We start from the raw sequence: 18,983 nt of genomic DNA on the forward strand, positions 1-18,983 counted from the left end.
AGCTGTCAATAAACAAACTTTATACATCCACACCTGTAGGTGTCAGTATACACTAGTACAGAATAACTAATGAAAAGCAAACCAAAACATACTGAGTGCACCTTTTAATGCTCAAATTAACTCCTGTCATGAACAGACTGACAAGAGACATTCCATGATCTCTTAAAGTATTAGAGTGCCAGTCTATCTCATGCGAAATCATATAACTATTTTACAAGCTGGCAATTCCGTATGAATTCATACAATGTGATCCATACAATGTGGTGATTTTTTTTTTATAAAGTTAGCATGAAGGTCATGTAACCCCACAGTATGCTTTAGATTTTAAGCAAATGTTGTCATGCACAAAAGCATGCACATGCTAGTTTTTCCATTAATTGGTTTGTCCACAAGGTGACAACACTTTTATGGGTTTTTTATTGACAGTTGGAAAAGGAGCAAAGATGGAAGAACAACAAAACGCACTGCGTTCCATTTGGTATCGGCTCATCCCTATGCCCTAATCCAGAGATGTCAAACTCTATTCCTGGAGAGCCGCAGCTCTGCAAAGTTTAGTTCCAGCCCTGCTTCAACACACCTATCTGTAGGTATCAGACCTGCTTCAAAACACACCTATCTGTAGGTATCAAACAAGCCTAAAGGATTTCATTAGTTTGATTATGTTAGTTTAATTAGGGTTGGAACTAAACTGTGCAGAGCTGCGGCCCTCCAGGAACTGAGTTTGACACCTGTGCCCTAATCCCTTCCAGGGTTTTATCCTCTGATATGACAATTTCCCAGGGATTAGCATTGTGCAGCACCAAACAACTTCCATGCGCAAAGGCCTACAGAATCCTGTAGTTTCCAAATCTTTGATTCCGAAAGGGGCCAGTTTTGAGTATTTGATTTTGAAATGACACTTCAATATGGCGGCCATGAATGTTTTCAATCCAAAGTCCCCTTTGAAGGGCAATATATCCCATTTGGAACGCACTAAAATTACTTGAAATAGTGAAAACAATAGAAGCCAATCCTGATGAATGCTTTGTGATAAATGCACAGTAACAAATGCTTACACACAACTATAGTTTCAATGAGTTCAAATGCAAACACTCACGGTGCCTGGAAAGAAATAAAAGGCCATTTCTTTTAATGCACACGCTATGAAATGAAATAGATTCTGTGTGATTGTATACTAGCATAAGCCTAAACTAAATATACTATGGGCTTGAACTCATCATCCATGGGTCAAAAGCAGATCATACAACTGACGATGTAAGAAATTCATACAAATTCAGTTGACCAAAATCTAAAATAGTTTTAGATTTCCATGAGAGTCGGCTGTTCTGACACTTTCCTCCTTTACAGCTCTGTTTCTTGTCTGTACTCTGTTCTATGGCAGTTCTCCAACCTACCGTTGATATGTTCTTATTGATTTCCGTGAATGGTTATCTTGTCTATAACAGAGCAATGCTGACAATACCGACGTGTCCTGCGTGTGGCATCTCGGTCTTCACCTTTGCTTCTTTCAGATGTAGTCCATATGTCCCCTTGTGCTGGATCACTCTGTCTGCACAGATGGAGAAACATCAGATGGAGTCAAACAACATAAGCACAAACTGGTTTATGGACAAAGCAAATAAACTTCCTGTACTTTACTTTTTTCTTGGATGTCACTTGAGGTATGTGTTTGTTGAATGTCAATGTAGACTTGTGCGGTTTTAAAGACTAATTAAAATGGTTGTCGAGAAGCTTTACTTTATTAAATCGTTTTTATAGATATGTGAGAGAGCAAATGAGGATAAAGGATAAATAAAAGAGATTTATGGAAGAATATATTTAACATTGCGAGGGGCAGCTTTGTACCTGTGTATATGTTCCGTTTTCCTACTGTATTTTGGCTTATTTGTGATGTCTTAGCCTTGTTTTTTTTTTTTTTGTTTGATGGCCAGTCTATGGATTCAGGGTTTGCCCTTTGACCTCCAGAAAAAAGGGTCATCTGGAGAGAATGGCAATAAGGATTTCGCAGAAGAAGAAGGGGTGAGGGTACCCTACTGTCCCAATAGAGAGAGAAACATCCACTGGTTTCTTTTTCTGTTTTTCTTGCCTGCTCTAGAGAGAGACACTTGGACCCTCTGGATGTTCCGGTTACTATAATGTTAATGCATTACAGCAGTCATTCATGCCTCTTTGGGGAAGTACTGTACATACTTCCACCGGACAAGAGAAGGCCTGCGAACTGGTTACGTTTACCTGCAAGTCCAGGAATGCACTATTTATTGGTATTTGAAAGTCTACAAATAAAATGTAAAAAGAGATTTTTTTGGGTTTGTTTATTTTAAATGTGCGATATGCATGTTTGACACTCAGTGGTTGAACAAAGTATTACATTCCAGGATTAAAACAAACCCAAGAGCAGGTTGCCAGATTGACAAACTTGAGCGAGTCTGATAATTGAGCCTAACAGCTGATTTAAATCGTGTTCTAAATAAAAGCTACAGCATGTGATAGAAGCAATATTTTCCATAATAAAAGGAGTTTTTGTTCTAACCGACACCTTAAATTGATATTGTAAGAACGGTCTTTAAACCACAGCGGTTCGAACTGTAGTTCTGCCGAGTGACTAAAAAGTAATCAGCATGATGGTAAAAAACTGTACATTTCTAGTCAAACCATTCTTCTGCAATCTTATACCAAAAACGGAAATAAGGGCAGTATTAATAGCTATAAATGTGGGAGAGCGTTGATATTATGTGATTGTATTGTATTGCTATATGGAACAATTAAGTGTTAATGTTAAATCAAAAGTAATTCACAAATACTTGAAAATGAAATGATTTAATGACAGTAAATCTCTATGGTTACAACTGAATTAATAACAAAATACTGTATAAAATGATAAAATATGAAATGATAAAACATATGGTATAAATTGTACCCAGCTTAAATGTAAAATTAAAGTTACCATAGGTAGAAGGAGAGACATAGAGGGAGGGAGAGAGAGACAAAGAGAGCAGGCCCAAAAGCCTGATAGCAGTAGAGTCAGAGAAGATAGACTCCAGATGAGGAGAGGAGCAGAGCTGGAGAGAACCAGGCCAGGAAAAGAGAGGCAGGAAAAAGAGACAGAGCCAGAGTTTACCACCTATTTTGTATCTTTCTTGACCATGTGACCACCAATGCTGAGACATTCAAACTGACCAATCAACATGTGACCACACCATAAAACCCCCAAAGTCCACACAACAGGCCCTGATCTTATCAGTATCTGCCTTTGTAGTCAGTATGGACCTTCTTGAGTGAAAAAGCATGTTTTGTATTATAAACAAATGCATGTGATAATTTAGCCTCTTACAATATATTAGAAACGACTTCTATTTCTTGCAGCTGAATAACAGGATAAACTGACATTGCAGTTTACCTCAGGTACACCTTATGTGCTTTATTTAGTTTTAAATGCTAACATTATGAGTTTAAATGCCATTTTACATGACATGTACATGACATTCAAATGTCAGGTCTAAGACCATGCACAATTTAATTTCCTTTATCTTAACTTTTTTGAACAAAAACACATTCCATGCTAATGGAAAAACCACACATAATACAGTGTGTGCATGTATGCCATCATACATTAATATGCTATGCTTGTTATTTTGTGGTTACTGCGCTTTATTAAATAGTTTGAATTGTGCAAAATCCTAAATAATAGCTTAAAGAGACACTAATCCAAAACCACACCAATTCAACTTAAATGAGAAAGAAATACTAATTATAAAGTATTAATAATTAAATTAACTTCTTCATACTAAAGATCCATAAGACAATACTCTGATTAAGAGTCTACCATGTAAACAGAGATTTTGGATTAAATTAATCTAATTAAGGTCATAATTTAACAAAACAGAAGTTGGATTAGTACATGTGGAATGTGCTGATTTTAGTCACAAGTGCAGTACAGACATGTAAACACCTTAATCCAAGGGTGCCCAAACTCGGTCCTGGAGGGCCGGTGTCCTGCTGAGTTTAGCTCCAACCTGCTTCAACACACCTGCCAGGAAGTTTCTAGTATATCTAGTAAAAGCTTGATTAAATGGTTTAGGTGTGTTTGATTGGGATTGGAGCTAAACTCTCCAGGACATCAGCCCTCCGGGACCGAGTTTGGACACCCCTGCCTTAAGCAAACTTTTACTGTTGTAAAGGATTTTTGTGACAGGTTAGTCTATACACACTTGGCTGTTTGACACTATTCTCTCCATCTACCAAGTCATTAAAGGACCACAGACACACACACCCTGAAGAGCAGAGGCTTTTTTCTCTCATTCGGTGGGCGGTATCAAATTCCATTAAAACAACGCTCCTCCAGAGTCCTTACCTCATACACACATCCAGTACCTCAGTTTGTCATGAGGGCATGAATGAAATGTTCCTGAATGTAAGTGAAACTACCGAATTGCAGTTAAAGTCAAAAAATAAAATGAATTTAATGAAATACATGAAATTCCGAATGAAAAGTGGATAATGTGGTAAAGCAATGACGTTGATCGAATTATCTGCTGTAATGTAAAGCGAAAACAATGCAACAAAAAAGAACTCATATAAACACCTTAATCATATTATTGTCTTAATCAGAATAAGGCAAATAATTTGATCACTGATGTCCATGTAAACATAGTCACAGTGACGTTACTTGCGTATGTACAGTAAGTCTGCAATCAGATACTATTGGTCATTTTTGTCAATTAAAGAACGTATGTCTGTAAAAGTGCCATTTACATGTGTTCGCTCCATTATATAATGAGTGCTTATTATTAGTTCTCAAAATGATCATTAGTTTTGCTAGTTATTATTCTGTTTTAGTCATTTTTTTCTGTGACTTAGTGATTTAGTTTTTCATTTAATGTGATTTGTTATCTTTATTTTATTTCAGTTAAGGAAAACATGTTTTGACCAAGTCTTAGTTTTCGTTTACTAAACAACCTTACCTCACACAAAACTTTGGCTTTAGAAGGCTCCTGATATGCTTTATGATTCACATTGCATTGACTGATATGGTGGTTTTTGCACAATGAACTGCTTGAAATAAGGTATAGTTTGATTATAAGATGCAGACTGGTCACATTTTTGTAAACAACTGTGCAATGGTAATGCAATCATACCTAGCTTGCTCTTTTCATAATAACGAGGAGCAGCAGTCAAACATCCAGAGATTTAATGTTGTTTGAATCCCCCACAGACTTTGAACAGTGGAAACTCCAGTCTCTCTCTCAGCGGGACATGATGTGTCTGTCACCAACGACTGCCTTCCATAATGACATGCAGGGCTCTGAATGCAAAAGGTGAGAGAAAAACATGAGAAATGAATGATAGCAAATGGAAAATAAAAACTGAAAAGCAGAGCGCCATCAAACATGATCTGCGTTGACAAAATAATTAGTAAATTCAGCAAAATGCATTGTGGATTTTGTCAATTATATCAGAAACTTGAAGGTAAATAAACTAATTCGTCCATTTAAAGCAGCGTTATTAATAATGCAGCAGCCAGTATATAAGCATGTCATGTCAAACGCTGAATGCAGTGTACTTCACTGGAGGTCAAAACGGGATCTGCTGTGTGTGTAATTCTTTTGACACACTCCCTCGTACATTTCTGCCATGTCCACCATCTTCCCATTTTTTTTTCTTTGTCGTTGCTTTTTATAGCATTGCCATGGAACTGAAGTGTGGTTGCTAAGTAACTGGCTGGCGTCTGGAAGCGTTAAGAGACTGCTACTGCTGCTTCTACAGACAAGAGCAAAGCTATGTCAGTGTTTGACTGTGTGTGTATGGCAAGCTGTTTTCACATTTAATCTATAAATGGTAACACTTTAGAATAACTATCCGTTACAACTAGTTAATAGTCCATTAATAAACTTATTTAATGGGTTATAAATGACTTGTTAAATAAAAGTTAATAGTTTGTTAATTATTCATAACTGTGCCTTATAGTTATAGCCAATAGATAACTTGCAAGCTGTTAGATAACAAGTTATAAATGACGTGTTAACTGTATTTTAATGATTTACAACTATACCTAATATAATAGTAATAGATTATGAACAAGCTGTTGGTCAATTACTAACTAAAGACTTAAGTATCATTTAATAGTATATATATATATATATATATATATATATATATATATATATATATATATATATATATATATATATATATATATATATATATGTGTGTGTGTGTGTGTGTGTGTGTGTGTGTTGATGGGACGTTATTCTAAAGTTGCAACTATTCTTCATTTATTAACTGTTAGTAAATGAGGAATATTTGCAACTTTAGAATAACGTCCCGATAACATACATAAGCTAATAACTAACACTTAACTAATATATTAACTCACACTTCACAGATCAGGGGCCTGTTTCAGTAAGGAGGTTCAAACAAGTCTGAGTTAACCTTGATCTCTGAGTTGATTTACCATGAGATTAAAAACTTTGAATTTTTGGTTTCAGAACAGCTGATCTGAATTAGGTCGATCAACTTTGAGTAGACCAACTCATAGTTAAGCGCGCACACCGTGACTATAAAAAGGCATTATCAATGGAGTGACATTATTACGAGTGACGATGGCAACATCTTTAAAAAAGAGAGATCACCATTTCTTTCTCCAGCTGAACTTGATGTGATCATGCAAAGTTATAGCAAATATAAGCGTAAATATTTAAAAAGAAGCAACCATCAGTGAAACAAAGACAGTTAGCATGGGAAAACAGCTGCTCAAGTTAATGCGCAATTTACATTTAAAGTATTTAAATATTTAAGTATAATAAAATAAGTAATGTAATATGTGACGTTTTTACATTTTTTCTAAACTTTTATACACATTTATCAGTTTTAATAGATTTAAAAGTGCACTTGTGTGTCAGCCTTTTTATTGGTCAAGTGATAGAGGTTGATATGACATTTAGAAGGTAAGCAGAACTAAAAAAATTTTTAGAAAGAATAATAATCCCATTAATCTGGTAACAGTAATGTCGAAGGTCAGTGAATTTAAGCTAATTATTTATTAAAAAAAGGACACGCCATTCTCGTATGTGACTTTGTTCTGTGTGTGACTAAATTGTATGCAATAGCCATTTTTCTATCTAAATATATTAATTAAATTTATGGGTAAAACTGGAATACCACATAAAAGACGTGTAAATAAAGCAGCGTTTCCATCCAACGAGTCAAAGAGAACAAAATCATCACTTCCTGATTAATTGCCGCCAAATATCAACAGTAAAAACAGAATTTACTGCTGTAGAAGAAGCTGCAGCAATCTTTTCTTTATTTAATAAATGTACTTGCGCCTCAGAAGACAAAACTGACACACAATGAACGCGTGGAGGCGTTTGAAGCCATGAGACGCGGAGACTCTTGACACGCTCTAGACGCTCTGAGGTAATTAATAATATACACTAATACTAAAACAGTTAAGGCATTTTAGAATGACCAAAACAACATTTAAGACGTGTTACAGTGTGCTCAGCCTGCTGGTTTGTCCATTCACACACATTTTCATCATCATATGATCATGACCTTTTTTTAATGTACATACTGTAATTTGTTCAGTAAAAGTGTTTCCATCCTAGTTTATTCGCATATTTTCTATCAAATAAAAGTTTATCCTACTCAGTTTTGCGTGTGTTTTTTATGTGTATTTTCCAAAGTTATGTGCATCATGATGTTTCCATCAATCGTTTTTATGCGCATCTCCACAATGAGCATAAAAATAGGTGGGTGGAATCGTCTGGCTAAGGAGAGAAATACCGCTTCATCTTTAAAAAAGGGGAGGAGGCCGACAGAAACTCAGAGTTTAGAGAATAAAACCTGCTCCTGACCAGGTTAGGTTCACAGAGTAAGTTACCACAGTAACTGACTCTGAATTAAAGTTACCTCTCGTCCAGAAACAGGCTTGACTTACTCTGCTTTCTCGAGTTTGACAAACCTGCCATTTTGAAATGGAAAAATGTAGTGGTTTTCTTGGTTTTTCTCTTACTAAATCAAACTCAGTCTGGAGGTTATGAATATCAGAAGAATATACTTTATTGTCGACAACAAAGGAGAACTTTCAGGAGACCCCCAGTAGCATCTCTGTCTGAAAAATTCTGCCTCACTCCTGTTCTTGGCTTATTTAAATACCCTTTTACATCCGTTGTTTTCCTTTGTTCTCCATATATTACACAAGATACCTCCTAGTTTAACCCCTGACCCCAAATACCACCTCTGACATCTGTTTCCTGAGACACCTCAGGCTCTTTTACCACTCTCTTTTTATCCCTTCTTTTATGACCCCTAGTTGTTTCCTCAGGCCATTTCCCCTTTCCAATTGTTTTAATGGTATGCAAGTCTACAAGCAGATTATACACATATAACCTGAATATATAGATTAACTTCACACTCCAAAGAGCACAAAATCCACCTCATATAATCCCTCCTCTTAAGACTTTAAGTCTTAATATTCTTGCTTTTGGCCCATAGTGCAACTTCATGATCTAGCCCTCAGCCATATTACCTAATGACAAATATATGTCACAGTATTATTACAAATGACCAAATCATGTAATTGCACTTTGGAATAGAATCACGCCAAACCTCTGTGTCCTGTTCTGACGAGGACACAGTAAAAGACTTGATTCTATTTTGTTGATATCATAAAAAGTAGTATTTTAAGCATACAATTAGTTCTCTATTTGCTTCTGGGGGTCATGATTATTTAACATACAGTAAAGAATAAAACTAAAACAAAAAATAAACATGCACAATCTCCCAATCTAGGGTCACAACACAATATTCTAATCTAACACCCACAAAACATAATCCGTAGAGTACGTTGATCTTCAGCTCAGATACTTTGCGTATCGTAGAGAGCCGCCGTTTTGGGGTAGAGGTTACTAGCACTTAACACCCAAGGCATGGATCCTCTTCATCATCCTCTTCTTTATCTAAACTATAAAAATTTTTAGCACTAGTTCATCTTTTTGACCCTAAATCTGGCACATACTTGCGAGCATTCTTTGTTTCGTTCTAGCCTTAAAAAGTGTTGCTAAAGACTTTATGTTGAGAGTCTATAACCTGAAGTTGTGGTGATTATCATCACTTGAATTTGTGGCACCTTCTGTATATCTCACTCAGGTATATAATCAGAATTACTCTTTTAACTGTTCTGATGAACTTCTTCTGTCACACTTTGCAATTTGTTGGTTTGAGCTTTGGGATTTTCTGCCTCCTCTGTTTCCCGTTAACTTTCTCTTGCTGGAGTTTTTTCCTTTGGCACCCTTGTGCAGTGTCTCCGATGGTACCCAGTTGATGGCATCCCCTTTGGTAACCTTGGCATAAGATCCATTTCTCCTGACTTCACTCCACTTTCTCCAGAACACCTCAGATATACTTGATCACCGAATTAATCTTCTGCTTCTGGTCCTTTCTGGTTTCCTGTACAGATATTGCTTTGCACATGGCAGTTAGTTTTCTCATAAAAGACCAAACTTCTTTCCAATACATTAGAAATGTTCTCCAAACATTCCACAAGGTTTAATACGAGATTACATGCAAGGGTCGACCCAATAGTACTTCATGCAATGTTAGTTGCTTGTTTCTGTAAGTTTTCATGCAATTACTTATTAATGCAAAAGGTATATTATTTTAACACATCTTGTTAAACTAGGCCTTGAGGGATCATCTTCAGCTCTTTCAACTATTCCGTACAATTATGTGTAATTGCTCAATTTACTTGATTTCCAATACTTTATCAATTCATTTATTTATCTATTCACTGAATCACATATCCACTTATTTATCTACTTAATTACTTTTATTCACTTTGATTGACTTTAATTACTCAAATTTATTTATAAATGCAGACCCATTATTTGAACTTTCTTCAGAGGTTATTCCAAATCTGAGACTTCTCTTGTCTTAAATGTAATAACTGTTCCTTCTTCCCTGCTCTGCTGATGGAATTACCTTCACTCATCTACCAAAACTGTCATGCCCAAAAGTTTGTATCTCTTGCCCTAAGCTAATTTTATCATTTCACAACATCCACAATCAAGTTCTTGAATATCCCCTTAGGCCTATTGCTGATCTTTTACTCACATTCTACTTTACACATATGTCACATGTGTACAACAATTCACCAATCACTGCATTCAAAAAGGAGATTATTATCCTTGCTGCTTAATCTTCCTTACCACTTCATCCTTGATTCTAACCATGTACATCGCCAATGACAATATCTAGAAATGCTGTTGCCTCAACAATCTGTACTTTGTATGTATTACATAAATCTTATTTGTCTTTTTCGTTCACCTTTAATGCTACATATGTTCATAAAGACTAGTACGTTGTTTATTTGTACTATAATCTAATTACGGTTGTGACTCTATACTATTGTTAGACCTGCTACCCTATTTTCTTTAATGAAAAATCAATTTTCTTATTTATCATCTTAACAGTTATTATTGCATCTAGATTAGATACAGAATCTTGTTAACACTAAACCCGTCATCCCTAAAAAGTTTTATTTATGTCTTTTACTTAGCTTGAGCTAGATGTACCTGCAGATAACTAAATCCTACACGTTACAATATCCATCACGAAATATTCTAAATCCTTTTATGCATTCTAACGTATGTATAACAGCCTATTTACTTTAAGTGTAACCAAGTGTCTACCCTCCTCTGATAATTAACTGAACAGAAATAAATTACTTTAACATATTTGGCATCCAAACTAACAAATTTAAGTACAGTGCATGTTAGGAACCTCTGCTAAGAAATTCTCTATCACTGACTTTTCTTAAATCATAAACTTTACAACATCTAGTTTTGGCTGTTTTGACTAATGCCATAATCAAAATTTAAATTCAATTCAAATTCAAATAGAATCCATTTTATTCGTCACACAACCGAATTAAAATTTACTTTAATTAGAAATGCCTTAACATATCTAAATGTTTCTAATATTGCTGTGTTCTTAAAAGTTTCAATAATACCTATTCCAGCATATAACAGACCTGAATCTTATTTAATTTGAATTAATCCTCCCTATGCTGGCTGATTTTGTTTTCCCTTATTGTCCTGAACTCATAATAATTATTAAAACTTGCCACCTAAGTAATTTCTTATTTCTGAGCTATTTCTTATTTTGCATTTTATATTATTACCATTTTTCACTTTTCAGCATTTTCAGCTCCCAATTCCTTCCTGTTCTCACATCAAACTGGTTATTCATAAACTTTTGTTGTAATTTTCTACAAGTTGACTGAAAAATCACTGGATTTCTTTATAGGTTCCTCTCTATCTGATCTGATTATTCATCTTTAGTCCTTAATCCTTTTTGCTTTTAATTATTTCTTCACATATGTAAAACAACCTATTTTCTGTTTTTAAACACTTTTCTCTTTCAAATATTCTTTTAGTACATTTAGTATTGTTACTTTTTGACCTATTCAGTACTGTGAGTTCATTTCACTTTTTTTTTTTCATTCTCTTCAAGTATAAATCACTTTTCTGTCTTAATCTCTGACATAATTTTTTCTCTCAAATCTTGGTTTAGTTTACTCAAAGTAAGTTTTCCCTAATTTTAACTTAAATATTTAACTCCATCAACTTCTAACCCAAATTATTATTATTATTATTTTTCAGTTATCAAAAACTGTCTTTTATTATCTTTTTTTATCACCACCATGCATTATAATTTATTCTCCTATGTTCAATAATCTCTATGAGTTAATCTATGAAAATGAACCAAAATAATTTAACATTCTTCATAATTTATCATTTCAACATTACACATTTAAAGTTTCATCGTACATTATCATCTAAGACTTTTCTTACAGTTTACATGATACTTTTCTTTTTATCAAATTGACAGGAGTCTGATTTGATACAAGAATGGGTAGCTACACTTTTGCTCTTATTTTTGCACTCTGAGTGGTCACATTGTACTCAATTTGGACTATAGGTCGACTGCTTTGAGATGGACTGCCAGACTCCCCCTCCTCACACCCTGAGAAGACAACTGGTTCATAGATTGGTGTAGTCTTTTCTGTGGTGTCCATATTAGGGCACAGTGTTTCCCCCTTCTTTCTTAGTGCTGGCTTCTTTCATTGAGCTGTTGTAAAGTTCTGGTGGAGCGCTTTTTCTCTTTGATCAGTTCATCATTAGCTTGTTTGCCTCTTTTTAGTGTCTCTGAACATAAGTAGCCTTTCCAGTCCTCAGTAATTCCTGGGCATGCAGTGTCTGCCTCACTGCTTTCACAAATGTCCACAGCCAACAGTTTGTCCATTGTGTTTTTCAAACACCTTTTCCATTTGCCAGTGCACTCAGAGATGTCTGGTAGGTAAGAGACCACAGTCCCCCAAAGTCCATTCCTTTGTCCTCTTAATTAATATATGGAATTTAGCTCATGACCTATAAAAGTCTTTCCTTCTTTCCCATTTTTTTTTCCATCAAATGGAGACTCCTCTCATCTATTTTTTCCTCTTTACAGTTTTAACAGTTTATTTTTCTCTAATTCATAATCATTTTATCATATGTAAATATATTTAATTTTCTAATTCTTTAGTGTCCTTCTAAATAATTTCTTTAGCTTCAGATTATGCTTTACTTTACATTTCTCCTCATCTATGCTAGTGTTCCTTTACTAACCACTCATTTTTACATTGTAACATTTTCTATACTCAGTTTCTATTTTTTCACTGCTTACATCAAATGTTTCTTCTGTTTGCCATTTGTCATTATCTTATCTTTTATTTTCTCTGTCACATATTTTAGTATTGCATTTTTATTTCCATATCTGTTTTTCCATACCTGATTTAATTCAACAATACTACATGGTGGCCCAATATCTGGAATAACTGTTAAAAATCATTACTGCTATAGCTCAGGGTTCATATTAATTAAACTCACATATTTATTTACTAAAAGCATTTTTCATTTTTGGAAGTGCAATGCATACTTATCAATTTAGCTTCTTACTGCATAAACTTTAAAATTTATTTTCAACTCACTCTAACGCATTCTTTAACATTTACCTAGCTTCTATGATTTTCATCTAAATCACTTTACTTTACTACAAATAGATGATGGCTTAGATCTTATGTAGCTGACTTTGAGAAAGATGAAACAAACATTTGTATTGCCCTTAAATACAAACAAATTCTCTAAAGTCAATTATTTCTTCAAATTGTTACTGCTTTTTACTTTTTATCTTATCTGTTCAATGTGCCTATACTGTAAGCATATTTTAAACATCTACTTTTATCTATGAAACAGTGAACTTATTTTTTCTATTTATATTTTATTCTTTTTCCTTTCCGTAATTTGAGTTTTTAGCTCTTAGGTTTTCTTATACATTTTAAAGCTTATTTTGTTACACATTTTATCACTAAATCTTCAATTAATCAATATTCATTTTTCAAGTTTTCTTTTTCTATTTTATTCTCAATCAAAGACCTAACTTATATGTTATTCATTCATATTTATTTAGTAAATCTATTTGTTTATTAATACATTCTTTTACTCCATACTTCCTTTATCTATTGATCACTATGGCTTCATTTATTCTTTTTCATTAGTAAAGTTTCAAACTCTTTTCTATATAATATAACTCTATTATTAGTATTTCCTCATTTCATTTTTCTTACTATACTACTTTATAACTTATCTATTCATTAATAACTTATATTCTATCCAAATTATGTTAAAGTCTATGTCATTATTTTATCTATAGTTTGATCTCCTCTCATTAACTCTCCTCTTCTCTGTTTCCCTAGTGCTGTAAATAGGCAATCTATTGTTCACACATGGACACCATAAATCTCTCCCTTACCCCCATCCTGGAGCAGACTGTCTTTCACTCATTGCTATGTCAGGAATTTAAGTTCACTCTGCCTATTGTTCTTTTTTAACATATTCAAACTTAAAACACAAAGATAATTTCAGAAAAATGTTTATTCTTCTGCTTTTTACTCTGTGTCTTTCAAATGCACATGTTCCATTAGTTTTAATTTAGGTGACTCCTTTCTTTCTATCATAATCTCTTCTCTTAAACTGCATCAATCACTTTTCTTCTTGCTCTTTAAATCACACCACACATATGCAGCCCTCCTTTTATATTATAATATACTATAATCATTATTTTAACCTACTCTTTTTTGAAAACACATTCAAAACACATTTTTAACACATTCACACTTCTAATCTTATTACTTTTCCTCTTCTCATTCACTCCTCTCCTCCACTCAGTGTAACAGGAGCTGCATCCCCCATCCTCATTTCATTCAAGGAGGAGGAAGGCAGTCTTCTCTGCACACCAATGTGGACTATTTTGCCACAACCTGAAGCAGCAAATACACAAACACTTCAATTAAATAAATACTCTACACTACACTCCTCTTGAGTGACCTGTCCGAGCAGCCTCTAACCTTAGAGCGGTAACCACAGGTTTTCTTGCCTACCCATGCAGCCCTTTGTTTATCTCATTTAACAAAGCGGTATCGTAGGTCTTAGCGCGCATCTCTCTACTTTAATCTGCTTTAATCTCTTAACTGTTACCACACATTAAGGACTCTCTCTTAAAACTTATAAATGCTCTATGCATATCTTACATCATTAATAATTTCCCAAATCTGGGTAACAGTTACTAGTTAATGTTTATCCTATCCATCAAGGCCCACTTAGGAAAACACAGATCATTTGCATACCTTACTCTGCTTTAATCTCTTAACTGTCACCACACATTGAAGACTCTCTCTTAAAACCTATAAATGCTCTATGCATATCTTATATCATTTATTATTTCCCAAATCTGAGTAACAGTTACTAGTTAATGTTTATCCTATCCATCAAGGCCCTCTTAGGAAAACACAGATCATTTGCATGCAAATTACTCTTTTTCTTCTGTTATTCAAAACCCCTTTTTTCTGTAATATCTTTTTTACATTTACTTTTAATTCTTTAAAGCTGGAGAAACAGTTCAAGTGTATTTACCTGTACAAGCAGGTCCTGGCAGAAAAAACACAAACTAATAAGCAAAATATCGCTTACCGTTTTTTATTGTGGCCACATATTTGTGTTTTCTCTCCAGTCCAGCATGCACAGTAACACCAGTCCTGCTCCTTTCCAGCCCACCCAGAGGGACGCCAAATGTAGTGGTTTTCTTGGTTTTTCTCTTACTAAATCAAACTCAGTCTGGAGGTTATGAATATCAGAAGAATATACTTTATTGTCGACAACAAAGGAGAACTTTCAGGAGACCCCCAGTAGCATCTCTGTCTGAAAAATTCTGCCTCACTCCTGTTCTTGGCTTATTTAAATACCCTTTTACATCCGTTGTTTTCCTTTGTTCTCCATATATTACACAAGATACCTCCTAGTTTAACCCCTGACCCCAAATACCACCTCTGACATCTGTTTCCTGAGACACCTCAGGCTCTTTTACCACTCTCTTTTTATCCTTTCTTTTATGACCCCTAGTTGTTTCCTCAGGCCATTTCCCCTTTCCAATTGTTTTAATGGTATGCAAGTCTACAAGCAGATTATACACATATAACCTGAATATATAGATTAACTTCACACTCCAAAGAGCACAAAATCCACCTCAAAACCCAGAGTTTCTCACATTTCAGAGTTAATAAACTCTGAGTTTTCACTTAACCTCCTTTCTGAAACAGGCCCCAGTTGTTCATAGTTTGTTTACCATCTAATAACACAAGTGAAACTTTGTAGAACAGCAAATGGATGGAACAAGTTCAAGCTACAGAAATTTGATGTGATATTTAAAATATAACATTTTTGTACCTGAACCTTGTTCCACTCATAGGCTTTTCTGTGTGCTGTATTTTACCAAAGAAACTCCACAGATGAAATGTTGAACATTGTGTTTAATGTATAGAAACACACATACAGAGCCATCACATGGCAGACCAGCAGTATGCAACACAATACAAACCCATAAGGTTTGGGCATTTTTTATGATAAACATGAAAAAAATATAAATATATTTTCTTTAAAAAGTTCTACAAAGTTTCACTGGTTTTATTAGATGGTGAAGAAACTATGAACAACTGATCTGTAAAGTGTGAGTTAATATATTAGTTAAGTGTTAGTTATTAGTTTATGTATGTTATTGGGACATTAATTTAAAGTTGCAAATAAATTGTGAGTACACCTCTCTTCAGCCATCCTATATTCGTCATTAGCCAGAAATAAGCCTGGGGGAGTTCATCGAGATCTACTTGAGCCCAAACTCCCATCTCACCCTGCAAACGTGAGCAATCAACAATCATCAGCTAAGTGTGAACTCTTGAATAGTACTTTATATTAGGTGGTGTTACAATGTAACTTGTTTATCTGATGTTTACATGTGTAATGTTTATACTTTCTGCCATACTGTAAAACCCAAAAAGTTAAAGTCACTTAAACCATATGAGGGAAACCGATTGCAACAAACCGTTTAAGTTCAAAAACTAGTCCTAATGAGTACTGTGAACTTAATCCATTTCAGTAAACGAAGCAATCTGAGCACGGTAAAACCCAATAAATGAAGAGAACTCAAACCTACTGAGTAGCCTACTGTAAAACCCCAATAGGTTAAGGTAGGGGTGCCCAAATTCAGTCCTGGAGGGGTGGCGTCCTGCATAGTTTAGCTCCAACTTCCTTAACACACCTGCCTGGAACTTTCTAGTATACCTGGAAAGAGCTTGATTAGCTGGTTCAGTGTGTTTAATTGTGGTTGGAACTAAAATATGCAGGACACTGGCCCTCCGGGACCGAGTTTGGGCACCCCTGGCTTAAGGCAACTCAAACCATTTGAAGAAACCGGTTGCAACAAACCATTTGAGTTAAAAAAAAAAAAAAAACTAATCTATATGAGTACTGTAAACTTACTCCATTTAAGTTGAAGTAATGAGGTATATAATTAACTCATTACCTTCAACACTGAGTTCAAAACTCTTTTCAAATAAGTAGAATTAACTTTCAGTAAATTTTGAGTTAACTACACTCATTTCACTTGATAAAGTTGACTGTTGGGTTTTACAGTAATTAGTTTAAATTAAAATCCACCTCATGTAGATTTTTTAGAAATCTGAATCTGTCTCATTTTGGAGGCTGCAGCTGTCCTACAGAGGAGGTGCTATCAGCTTCGGCCACATAGCCTACATTGATGCAGTCTTCATTACTGAAATGAAATACGGTTTTCCACCGAGGGAACACAGGGTGCTGAAATATTGTTAGATAATATTATTAAATAAAAATTTTCAAAGGAGAATAACTGACTTGTTTTTTCAGATAAATGTAACGGATCTACTTTCACTCAATGACACCGAGACGACACCAAGAGCTGCTTTCCTCCACTTTATTCAGTCCTGGAGAAGACAATTAAACACAAACATGTTTTCTTCTGGCTGTACTGCACATTCGACCCCCTCATCAATACACAGCAGCATTGTCTGGTCAAATTAATTATTTTCTTAATAATATATGTAATTACTTTTGATAAATTTTACAATATATACACGATTACACACATAGTCTCTTATAATTTTACACTTTTGGAAATTATAGATTTAAAATGTACAGGAAAAGACTTTTTTTCTTTACAGTTACAACAAAATGAACCTATTTCTTTATCATTAGAAACCAAACTTAACTACATACAAAAATGTAGGTGTAAAAATTACGCACAACAGAGCCACCTGGTGGACAACTAAAGTGTGCGTTGAGTTAAACAAAATGCAAACAAAACAAAAAGACTGTCAAACGTACCTGCAGAAGACAATTTAACACAAACATGTTGTCTTCTGGCTGTACTGCACAGTCGACCCCTATTTACACAAAATAACACAAGTTTTTGCACTGGGAAATGAAGTAACATGAAGACAAAATGGCGATTTGCCATGCGGTTAGCACTTTTGTTAATCTATAGAAAATATGGTTTGTATGTAAAATAATACATAATATAATATGTAATATATTTTCATAAAATCACAAACACTTGCTTTAAAACGATAAAAAATATGAAATACACTCATAAGCAAAGCTCTGCACAACCCACCCTCATCAATACACAGCAGCATAGGCCTATTTCATAAAATGCCGATCGAGACCGGAAGTAGGGAAAAGTTTGTTCCGGTAGAAGCAAAGCGCAAAGGCGGAGGCTAAAAGTAACCAATCTCGCAGCGTACCTTTTTGTACTAATTCCAAAACGAAACAGCCATATTTGTCATTTCATAGCTTTCCCACCAATGAAACTATTTGGACTATATGGATTTGAGCTCTGAGAGATGAGGGTTGGAATTTACTGTGAGGAAGGGCAGCACTTTTGTGTGCTATGCACTTCACGGAGGATGAAGTTCGCGTCCATCCACAGTCCGGTCGCAAATTTCTTACACCACAGGCTGTGCCTTCGAGGTTTTCATGGAACAACTGGGGAGAGGTTAAATCGCGCCAGACGAGGACTGCAAAAAAACACGGTCTGTTATGAGCAGGGGGAGAAACCCGTTGAAATGGAGTGTGTTGATGTGGCGCTGCTGCCGGGGCAGGAGCACGATTACAACAGCCGCCCTCCTCCGGGTGAGTGCAGCACATTAATACACTAATTTTAAAACGCCACTGTCATGAGTGATATCACAGTAATTAATTGTTAGTTAAACAGAAAGTATATTACATTATATTTATTAGCAATATGAAATTACTAGCAAAGTTATGTTGTGGAGCATTGGTAATGTGTTGCTTAAACGTTACTTTACTATTTTAGTAATTTCCCGCTGAAATGCTTAACTTTACCATTAGTACATTTAAACCCACTTATAATATTTTCGTCAGTTCTGCTTTACACTATCTGAACCACCCATTTAAGGCAATTTAATTAAAGGCATAGTTCAGAATTAAAATTGTCATTATAAACTCATGACCAGTTTTTCCACAAAATCAATTTTGTAAGAATGTTAGTAATTCATT

The 18,983-nt window shown here is 34.8% G+C and overlaps 2 long non-coding RNA genes across 8 annotated transcripts in view; one reads left to right on the forward strand and one right to left on the reverse strand.

Moving 5' to 3' along the window:
- LOC141378754 (uncharacterized) lies at positions 1-18,158 on the reverse strand. The gene is made up of 5 exons (XR_012394059.1): positions 18,079-18,158; positions 17,301-17,449; positions 5,136-5,302; positions 729-1,549; positions 1-526 (listed from the first exon to the last, which is right to left on the reverse strand). It is a non-coding gene; the product is annotated as an uncharacterized lncRNA (long non-coding RNA).
- Positions 18,158-18,983, forward strand: part of LOC103909171 (uncharacterized) — a 21,056-nt gene continuing 20,230 nt past the window's right edge. For all 7 annotated transcript variants that reach the window (XR_012394064.1, XR_012394062.1, XR_012394065.1 and 4 more), the window contains exon 1: positions 18,158-18,596. This is a non-coding gene — a long non-coding RNA (uncharacterized lncRNA). The remainder of the gene's footprint in view (positions 18,597-18,983) is intronic.

The sequence above is a fragment of the Danio rerio genome, chromosome 18 (genome assembly GCF_049306965.1).
Source record: "Danio rerio strain Tuebingen ecotype United States chromosome 18, GRCz12tu, whole genome shotgun sequence".
Lineage (NCBI taxonomy): Eukaryota > Metazoa > Chordata > Actinopteri > Cypriniformes > Danionidae > Danio > Danio rerio.